At 50.8% G+C, this 10,754-nt stretch overlaps 1 non-coding gene across 1 annotated transcript; it reads right to left on the bottom strand.

The window, feature by feature from the left end:
* Positions 1-360: 360 nt before the first annotated feature.
* Positions 361-435, bottom strand: Trnas-cga (transfer RNA serine (anticodon CGA)). The gene has a single exon. It is a non-coding gene; the product is annotated as a tRNA-Ser (tRNA).
* Positions 436-10,754: the final 10,319 nt, after the last annotated feature.

The following is a 10,754-nucleotide window of genomic DNA, read 5'->3' on the forward strand; positions in this document are numbered from 1 at the left end:
GGTTGTTTTGACTTTCCTGTATGCTGAGTCTGTCCTTCCGACAATCATATCTTTTTCGATGTCCTCACATTTTTCCTGCAGCCATTTCGTCTTAGTTTCCCTGCACTTCCTATTTATTTCATTCCTCAGCGACTTGTATTTCTGATTTTCCCGTAACATATTTGTACTTCCTCCTTTCATCAATCAACTGAAGTATTTCTTCTGTTACCCATGGTTTCTTCGCAGCTACCTTCTATGTACCTATGTTTTCCTTCCCGACTTCTGTGATGGCCCTTTTTAGACATGTCCATTCCTGAATGAGATTTTCACTCTGCAGCGGAGTGTGCGCTGATATGAAACTTCCTGGCAGATTAAAACTGTGTGCCCGACCGAGACTCGAACTCGGGACCTTTGCCTTTCGCGGGCAACTGCTCTACCAACTGAGCTACCGAAGCACGACTCACGCCCGGTACTCACAGCTTTACTTCTGCCAGTACCTCGTCTCCTACCTTCCAAACTTTACAGAAGCTCTCCTGCGAACCACAACTAAATTAACTATTCCTTGATGGATCAGAATGTGGCTATCAACTTATCACTTCTTTAAGAGCAATTTTCTTCGAACATAGATTCAGTACTATGGTAATTACTCGATCTGCTCAGCCAGTCTCCAGTAATCTTCTGAACCACCTCTTTTCAAAAGTTTCGATTGTCTTGTTGTCTGTGCTGTTCATTGCCATGTTTCCTTTCCATGTAAGGCTACACATCACACAAATACTTCCAGGAAAGACTTCCTAAGAGCCAAATTTATATTCGACATTAAAATACAGAATTTTTCTTTTATTATAGCTTTTATTGCTCCCTCCTTTTTTTACGTAGAAAAACACGTCCACTACTCTTAGTGGTTTAATTTCCAAATGTAATTCCCTCAGCGTTTCCTGATTTAATTCAGCTGCTCTCCATTATCATTGCATTACTGTTGTTGATGTTCAGCTTACAACCCCTTTGCAAAATACAGTCAATTCTGTTCATGTGGTTTCCCAAATTCTTTGCCATCTCTAACATAACTACAGCATCTTGGACAAATCTTAATGCTTTTTCTTTTTCCTCCCTGAATTGTAACTATTTTTTTCAATTTCCTTTGTCTTCCTTCATACTTACTTCACGCACACGTTAAATAACATTTGGGATAGGGTACAACTCGGTCCCGCAGCTATCTCAAATACAGGCTGCCTTTCATGTTCTTCGACTTATAACTGCAGTCTGATTTCTATATGAGTTGTGCTTAACTTACAGCTTCCTGTATTTTTCACTAATACCTCTATAATCTTATGGAGTGTATTCCAGTCAACATTGTCATTATGACTACGAAGTCTTTTGCGACGGAGTCCTTGCATAAAAAGTTCTCGGTTTACTTGCCGCGTCAAATTTGGATAAAATCCCAAGCTTTCGATGACTACCTCCGTCATCTTCGTCAGGGGTAAAACTGACTGTCGTGGACCGTTTTTTTTTTTTTACTTTATTGTGATTTTTACACCTGAACAATCAGGTAGGCTGGCAGCGGCATACAGCGCCGCTCTTCAGCCAGAGGATACACAAAGAGAAGAAACACTGAAAAGACACATAAGTTACAGAACGGTGGGCAATAAAACAGTAGACACAGAAAGACAAACACGAAGCCGTTCACACTGGACGATAATCCACACTGCAAACTGTTGATACGACGCACAAACACTGAGGAAGACGATGGCACTGGTGAACGATGGAGTGTGACCGTGAAACACTGAACACTAAACATGACGGCACACACGAAACACTGATGGCGGTGATCTCCGGCGCGCGAATGTCCACTGAGCGTGTGCGAGTTCGGGGACCTGCCAAGAGGGGAACAGGGGTGAGGTGGGGGAGAGGGGAGAAAAAGGATGCCAATGGCTGAGGAGACGGGGGCAGGAGGAGAGGGACAGGGGGAGGGGAGGCCCAGGGGAGGAGGGGGAGAAAGGAAGGAGGGAGGGAAAAGGGAGAGAAGGGAGGGAGGGTGCCCAGAGGAGCAAGCACAGGAGGAGGGCGGGAGGATCACAGTTGGTAGGAGGGGTATATGGAGGGGAGGAGGGCATCATCAGGGAGGGGGAGCTGGCGGAAGCCACCTTGGGAGAGGGTAAGGAGGGTGGAGAGATGGAGACCGGGTGGGACGAGCGAATACAGGCGCGGCAGCGGGTGGGGGTGGGAGAGGATCGGGGAGACGAGCGGGTGAGGAGGATCGAACTTGCGGGAGGTGTACAGGATCCGTATCCTTTCAAGGAAAAGGAGGAGGTGGGCGAAGGGGAGGAGATCATACAGGATCCGCGTGGGGGAGGGGAGACGGATGCGATAGGCGAGGCGGAGAGCATGACGTTCAAGGATTTGGAGGGATTTATAAAAGGTAGGGGGGGTGGAGATCCAAGCCGGATGGGCATAACAAAGGATAGGGCGGATGAGGGATTTATAGGTGTGGAGGATAGTGGAGGGGTCCAGACCCCACGTACGGCCGGAGAGGAGCTTGAGGAGACCGAGTCGGGAGCGTGCCTTGGCTTGGATTGTCCGGAGGTGGGGAGTCCAGGAGAGACGGCAGTCGAGGGTGACGCCAAGGTACTTAAGGGTGGGAGTGAGGGCGATAGGATGGCCATAGATGGTGATATAGAAATCAAGGAGATGGAAGGAAGGGGTGGTTTTGCCTACAATCATCGCCTGGGTTTTGGAGGGATTGACCTTGAGCAACCACTGGTTGCACCAAGCGGTGAACCGGTCAAGATGGGATTGGAGAAGGTGTTGGGAGCGCTGTAGGGTGGGGGCAAGGGCAAGGAAGGCGGTGTCATCGGCAAACTGGAGAAGGTGGACGGGGGGTGACGGCGGCGGCATATCCACCGTGTACAAAAGGTACAGAAGGGGGGAGCGGATGGAGCCTTGGGGCATGCCGGCAGAGGGGAAAAAGGTGTAGGAATCTGTGTTATGGATGGTGACATAGGAAGGAAGGCGGGAGAGAAAGGAGCCGATCAGACGGACGTAGTTAATGGGAAGGGTGAAGGTTTGGAACTTGAAGAGGAGACCGGAATGCCATACACGGTCGTAGGCACGGGCGAGGTCCAGGGAGAGGAAGATTGCGGAGCGACGGGAATTAAGCTGTTCGGAAAGGAGATGAGTGAGGTGAAGGAGAAGGTCGTCGGAAGAGAAGGACGGCCAAAAGCCACACTGAGTAACGGGATGCAGGCGGTGCTGGCGGAGATGCTGGTGGATGCGTCGGGTGAGGATAGATTCCAGGACCTTGCTGAAGACCGAGGTAAGGCTGATGAGAAGGTAGGAGGAGATGGCGGACGGCGGTTTGCCAGGTTTAAGGAACATGAGGATATGGGAGGTTTTCCACAGGTCGGGGTAGTAACCGGTGGACAGGACTACATTGTAGAGCCTGGCCAGGGTGAAGAGAAAAGAGACAGGAGCTTCACAAATGTGACGGTAGGTGACACGATCGTGACCAGGAGCGGTGTTGCGTTTTGTGTGGAGTGTAGCAATGAGATCCTGTGTAGTGATAGGGGTATTGAGTTCCATGTGTGCAATGTGGTCCAATTACTGGAAACCAGGAGCGAGGGGAGGGACAGAGGTGTCAGTTCGATCGCGGATATCCGGGAAGAGGGAGTAATCAAACTGGGGATCATCGGGGACAGAAAACACATCGGACAGGTAGGAGGCAAAGTGATTGGCCTTACTAAGGGCGTCAGGGAAGGGATGATCATCATGGAGAAGGGGATAATAGGGGGAGGGCTTAGTTCCGGTAAGGCGACAGAAGGCTGACCAGAACTTGGACGAGTTGATAGGTAGAGTAGTATTTAAACGGGTGCATGTCTGTCGCCAGTCCCGGCGTTTCTTAGCCGCGAGCAAATGACGAATGTGTCGCTGGAGTTGCCGGTGGCATCGTAGTGTGTCCGGGTCACGCGTGTGGAGGAAGGCATGGTAGAGACGGCGGGATTCACGGAGGAGGAGGAGGACGGCCTGTGGGGGTAAGGTAGGACGGTGGGGGTGGATGGCGACAGTAGGAACGTGGGCCTCCACAGCCTCAGACAAGGTCTGCTGGAGAAAGGAGGCAGCATGGGTGACATCATCTGGGTGGTGGTAGGTGAAAGGGTGGCTATCGACCTGGGTAGAGAGGGTATCCCGGTAGGCATTCCAGTCGGCACGGGAATAGTCATGGACGTATTTAGGGGGAGGGTCATTACGAGGGTCGGGTCAGGGGCGACGTCCGTCTGAAACGGTGAGGAGGACAGGGAGATGGTCACTACCAATAGGCTCCAGGACATCCACCGTTATGCGACCAAGGAGGTTGGGGGAGGAGAGAATAATATCGGGAGTGGAGTTGGATTCGGGACGAGTGTGCTGGGGGATGGGGACGAGGTCGCCTTGAAGGGTGGAGAGGAACCGATGCCACCACCGTAACTGGGCAGCGGAACGACTATGGATGTTGAGGTCGGCGGCGATTACGTAGGAGGAGAAGGTACGGTCGACGTGGGAGAGGAAGTCGAAGGGAATAGGAGCATTGGGGTGGACATAGATGGTGGCGCAGGTAACGGTAAGGTGGGGGAAGAAGAGACTAAGGATCAGGTGTTCGGTGGGGTCGGGAAGGAGAGGTTGGAGCCGAACGGGGATCTGGCGGTGGTGACCAATGGCAACTCCGCCACGCGCAATTGGGAGAGGATTATCGGAGCGGTGGAGGAGATAGGGTGAGGTGTGGATGGAGTGGTGGGGTTGGAGGAAGGTTTCATTGAGGAGGAAGGCATCCACGCGGTGGGTGGCAAGGATATGCAGGAAGAGGTTCTTGTTGGCAGGAAGGGAGCGGATATTGTTGAAAAGGATACGTTGCTGTCGCGCCATGACAGGGATTTAGACGAGGGTGTCAAGACGGGAGAAGGTGAAATGGGCCTGGTTGTGGGAGTAGGTGGCGTACATTTTGAGTTGGAAAATGGAATGGGCAGCGAGGGAGATCTGGTGGAGGGTGTGGGGGCGCTGAAAGGGATGGACATTCTGAAGGACGATGGTGATGAACCTGATGATGTCCTCAGCAGTGGGGGGGTGGGGGAGGACGAAGGGAATTGCCAGGAGGGGTGGGGGCGTCCAGAGGACGGACAGGGACGGTGAATTCAGGAGTGGTCGGAGGGGGTCGGGCTTTACACTTTTGGGAGTAGTTGGGATGGGGGAGATTGCAGGTATTGCAGGAGGAAGGGGATTGAAGGTTAGGGCACTGCCAGAGGAAGTGCGCTTGCCTACAATGCGGGCAGGTGGGGGCCTCGTGGCACTCAGCTGTTGGGTGTGCGTTATAGAGCAGACACCTCTGGCAGCGCAGGGATTGAGGAGGGGAATGGGAGGGGTCGACCTTGTAGCGCTGGTTGAAGAGGAGGGCACCCTCCTTCAGGAGATGGTCAAAGGAGGGGGCATCCTTGGAGAAAACCCGTATAAAGCGGGTGGGGCCGGCCGAGTTGAAAATTCGGCGGACCGCCCGCACCTCCAGCGTGGGATGCGCCTTGAGCTCCGCCAACACCTCCTCCTCTGTAATCGACGGACTGAGCTGAGTGATCACGGCGGTGAGGGTCGGCGGGCGATGCGGGGGTTGGGGTTGGCGGGTAGGAGATGGAGAAGGAGCAGGGGCGAGTGAGGCGTTGGGGCCAAAACGGGTGATGGGGAGGCGGGAGAGGATGTCAGTATGGAGGGTTGGGCTGGGGGAGGAGATGAGAACAGAATCCCGTCTGGGAGTGAGGAGAGAGATGGGGGCACCAGGGAAGTGTTGGCGGAGGAGGAGGGAGAGATTCCGGGCCTCGAGTAGGGAAGGATCGGGATGGGAGAGGAGGTATTTGTATAAGGAGGGGGGAGGAGGAGGAGGAGGAGGCGGCGGAGGGAGCAGGGCCAGGTGGGGAGACACCCATGGCATCCTGGGAGGGGGGGGGGGGAAGGAGGACGGGGCGGGGCCTTTTTGGGAGCGGAGGAGGTGGTGGTGCCACTAGGGCATTTAATGGTGGCAGAAGGGTGGGTGGTGGTATGAGGGACGGGAGCTGTAGGGAGGTGGTGGGAAGGGACAGGTCCTGGCGTGGACGCAGCAGTCGGCGCCGGAGATGGTGACGGTGAAGGCGACGGCGACGGTGGCGGTGGCGGCGGTGATGGCGAAGGCGATGGGGAGAGCTGGGCATGGACAGTGGCCCGACGGGCCACCACCCTAGCTGGAGCTGCAGTGACCAGCTGGGGGAGTGGGGGGAAAGGATCAGATCGAGAGGAGCGGGAGGAAGAAGCTGGAGAGGGGGCGACAAAGAGCGAGGGCGAAGGGAGAGTGAGAGAGGCAGGAGGGAAGGAGGGGAGTACGACTGGGCACACCATGTTATAGTGATGGAGGCGGCGGAAGGGGAAGTATAAACTACGGCTGTGGTGGTAGTGGTGGCGGTGGTGGTGGTGGGGGCGGACATGACGATAGGGAGAAGCAAAAACGCACAGGACGAAAAAGAAAGGATACAAACCGGGGACAGACGAAAAACGGAGACGGAGGAAGACGAAGACGGACGAAGACCAGGGTCGGCGACGGCTACGGCGACGGCGACGGCGAGGGCAACGGCGACGGCGACGGCGAGTGGCAGGAACGCCGCAGCTGCTGCTGCTGCTGCTGCTGTTGCCGCGGACCGGCCGGGGCTGCTGCTGCTGCTGCTGCTGCTGGCTGGCTGGACCGCTGCTGCTGCAGGAGGGCTGGCTGGCTGCTGCTGCTGGCTGGACCGCCGCTGCAGACCGGGACTGGGACTGGAACCGGGACCGCTGCTGCTGCTGCTGCTGCTGCTGCTGCTGCTGCTGCTGGACCGCTGGGGCTCTGCTGGGCTGGGCTGGCTGGCTGGCTGGCTGGCTGGCTGGCTGGCTGGCACCTGCAATACACCTAACGCTTCGATTAGAGCCGAAAGGCCAATCGAAGGGCGGTATCCTATCCGGATTACCGCCGAAGAATGTCGTGGACCGGTGAGGCTTCCGCTTTTATAAGCAGTGGACGGCTTCTCATTGGCTGGATGACGTCACGGTGAAACCGATGCGTACTGAGGTGGCGGCCTCTATATCCATAGATTTTGTTTGCGCTTTATCCAGCGTTGCTTGCAGCGCCATCCATCGCAACAGGCGGAGAACTGTGAGGAATGTAAGAAGTCTCCCTCTGTGCTCTTTCTATATCAATTGCGCGCTTCCATGCATTGCTGAGTGCATAACCGGAATCTCTGTTGAAATTATTTTCACAGTGTCTAATTTCAACTGCTTCCCTAATGACCGAGTCCCAATAGTTTGAAGCGTGAGCAAGTAGTCTTGTTTCATCGAATAAAATCTTATGTTTATTTAACAAACTGTGCTCAGCCACCGCTGATTTTTCTAGATACCTGTATTTCAGGTGACGCTGATGTTCCACACTGCGATCGGCGACAGTTCTTATAGACTGGCCCACATAACTTTTGCCACACTCGCAAGGAATGCTGTAAATTCCCGGTACTCTCAGGCCACTGCTTATAAAAGCGGAAGCCTCACCGGTCCACGACAGTCAGTTTTACCCCTGACGAAGATGACGGAGGTAGTCATCGAAAGCTTGGGATTTTATCCAAATTTGACGCGGCAAGTAAACCGAGAACTTTTTATGCAACATTGTCAGTAGTGTTGTAAATTGTAATTTCGCTTGTCAGTAGCATTATAAGTAGTAGTATTTTGATTACGCCAAGCAACAGCACTGAGTTACGTACCAGAGTTGTAGGAAATCAGCATTCAGCGACTGGTCTCTTCAGAATGGGTCATATTTTTAGAAGAGGTGAATGTCCATGCGCACCTGTACTAAACTGGTAGGCTTACATTTTTAATACTTTACTATCCTCTGTAACCCCCTCCCCCCCCCCCCCCCCCCGCTCTTTCCCTCCCCTCCCACCCCCCACCCCCCACTGCCTGTCACGTCTTTGGTTACCATATGATGTTTATCACCACTTAATTGTTTGTTTGCGTGGCAAGCTGTCGTAGGGATTTAAATGTTATATAGTTTGTTTTTGTTTGTTTTATATGTAAGTTCCAAAAAATCTTTTGATCTTGTCAACTTTAACGCAAACCTTCTCGAGAATACCGGGGAATCAAGTGCAATCGTTGCTCCTTGCGGTTCACACCCACGCGTGCAGCTTCAGCGTATCTTCTGCCGTAACTTTCAGCTCGGTACCTTTGATGACCTCTCGCGTCAAACCCCATATACTGCAGGAAACGATGCCATAAAAACGTTAGCAGCTTAGAGCAACAAGTTGAGTCCTCCGTTGTTGAGTGCGCCATTCTGTGCACTAAGCCGACGCCTTCCTTGCGATTAAACTACAGAAACAACGACCACTCAGATAATAATGCGTCTAATAATACGAAATTTAGCCAGAATACGAGAAACCTACACAGCAAAAATAAAACATCGCAGTAGACAAAGAATTTATATTTTCTGGAGTTCCCGCCTTGAAAGTTGAAACTATTATCTATTGCAGTGGTATGCAAGGAGAACGTATAGCGTCAAACCAAATACATGTCACTTCAAAGACACTTTATTGATTCTGAACGGACGACAAAAGACTCGGCTCCTGGGCAAATTATAAAACGCTAGCAGTGTCATTCCAAACTAAACGGACTCATCCACGAGGAGAGAGGTTTTCTTACGATGTGCAGTTCAGTTTATACGTCTGCATGATTAATCGTGGCAGCTAAAGCAAAGAATGTATAGACTTTGAGCATTCTTGGCTGAGACTAAATCATGCCACAGGCTAATAATAACAGACAGACAACCTTTTGGCTACTTTTGTTTTAGATTTTGGTCCAAACTGCCATTGGGATTCCATTACAGTTCATCTGACACATGATTCCATGTGATCAGACTAATTCTCCTAGTTTTCTTGTATCATTCTCCTAGAACCATTATACAATAAATGTGCTTTTGAATACCACAATCAATTTCCTGGGATTATCAGTTTCCGTAAATAATTAAAGAAGCCATTTCCGACTTTGCTGTAAACCTTGAACAACAAACGTTGCAATAAACAGCACTTTATGTCACCCTTGACGTGTTCTAGATCCATAGTATTCAGTCTGCATAATATTTCTCTGTCCGTCCAAAAATTTGGAAATTTCTGGTAAGATCTTATGGGACCAAACTGCTGAGGTCATCGGTCCGTAAGCTTACGCACTACTTAATGTAACTTAAACTAACTTACGCCACGGACAACACACACACCCACGCCCAAGGGAGGACTCGAACCTCCTACGGGAGGAGCCGCGCGAACCGTGACAAGACGACCTAGACCACGCGGATATTCAGCATGACTGTCCGTCCGATGTGTGTTTACTAATTTCACAACGGCTGATACTGGGAAATTAGTTAACCATTATAAAACTAGACAGTCCTCGTCTACAAAACCAAAACCCAAATTTTCTCGTGTCCTTTTGCTAGAAAAAGGATAGCATTATACTCAACGACATAACTGTCGTATTGCATTTGGGGCTCGTGTCCTCGGAGCTGCAGTTTTGAGGCGAAAGAAAAGGAGAATGAGGGCGAAGTAGAAGGGGAGGAGGGAGAAGGGACAAGAAGGACCAGAGAAAGGACTGGAGCGCACTAAAATGAAAGGAGGGGGGGGGGGGTGAAGATGTCTAGAAGGAAATCATGAAGAGATTAAAATTTGACTGTTTTACACGACAGTTCTGTAAGACCTTCCTCACTATCGGTCGAAGACGCTTCAGTCTTGGTTTTGGCTACTAGTTGGAACCACTCCCGTCATGCCACGTGAGTCAACGAAACGAAAAGTGTAAAGATTATATTTTGTTGCTTTATTTGTTAAAACTTTCCATTGTTAGGCAATTAAAACGACTTGCGTTACTGGAGCTAGCAAGTCGATTTTGGACTGCCTGTTTTCCTTGTTTTAAATTGTATTGCACAAAATATAACTGTTGAAATGTATAATTTTCACTTCATAGTAAAGTCGTATTAATCTCAACAAATGAATAAACAGACAAAGGAGCAATTCGGATTAAACAAAAAAATGGGGTGATGTCAAGATAGGACAGTAAGGGACGAGGGCAAAATCGAACTTTGCCCAGGGCACCCGTTACTATAGTGATTCGATGCTGCCCAGTAAGATTTCGTCTCTTCCAGGTGGAGCTGCACTTAATCCAGCATCTTCAATTATTTGCGGGATGCATCACAATCTCTGCTTCCTCTACAGTTGTTACCCTATACACTCCCCCGTAGTACCATGAAGTTGTTCCTTGATGTTTAAACCTGTTCTATCATCCTGACCCTTCTTTCTCTACACGTTCCTCTGCTCAGTTCTTATCCCATCAGTCCACCTAATTTTCAACATCCTTCTATAGCTTCGATTCTCTTCTTTTGCGTATTTGCCCCAGACCTTGATTCACTTCAATACAGTCGGTCCTACGCCAATGTTACCTACGCCACTTACTTGGTTGATCTCTTTCGGAAGACCTATGTTACTGTAAGCTTTAACACAGACAAATAACGTGTTCACTATAAATCAGGAACCTATGTCACATACAGACTACGTAAGTCCAAGTGATGTAGACTTGTCGATCTTTCGTAGTAAAGCTCCGGAAACATAATCGACGCATTGAGATTGGAAAACTGCAAGCAGCTCATTTTTACATTTTTCGCATGAAAGACACTTTTTTGGCAACGCACGAAATATTTTGCTCATCTTGTGTGAAATGGAGAATGGTAAAAAAGATGAACT

The sequence above is a fragment of the Schistocerca serialis genome, chromosome 1 (genome assembly GCF_023864345.2).
Source record: "Schistocerca serialis cubense isolate TAMUIC-IGC-003099 chromosome 1, iqSchSeri2.2, whole genome shotgun sequence".
Classification (NCBI taxonomy): domain Eukaryota; kingdom Metazoa; phylum Arthropoda; class Insecta; order Orthoptera; family Acrididae; genus Schistocerca; species Schistocerca serialis.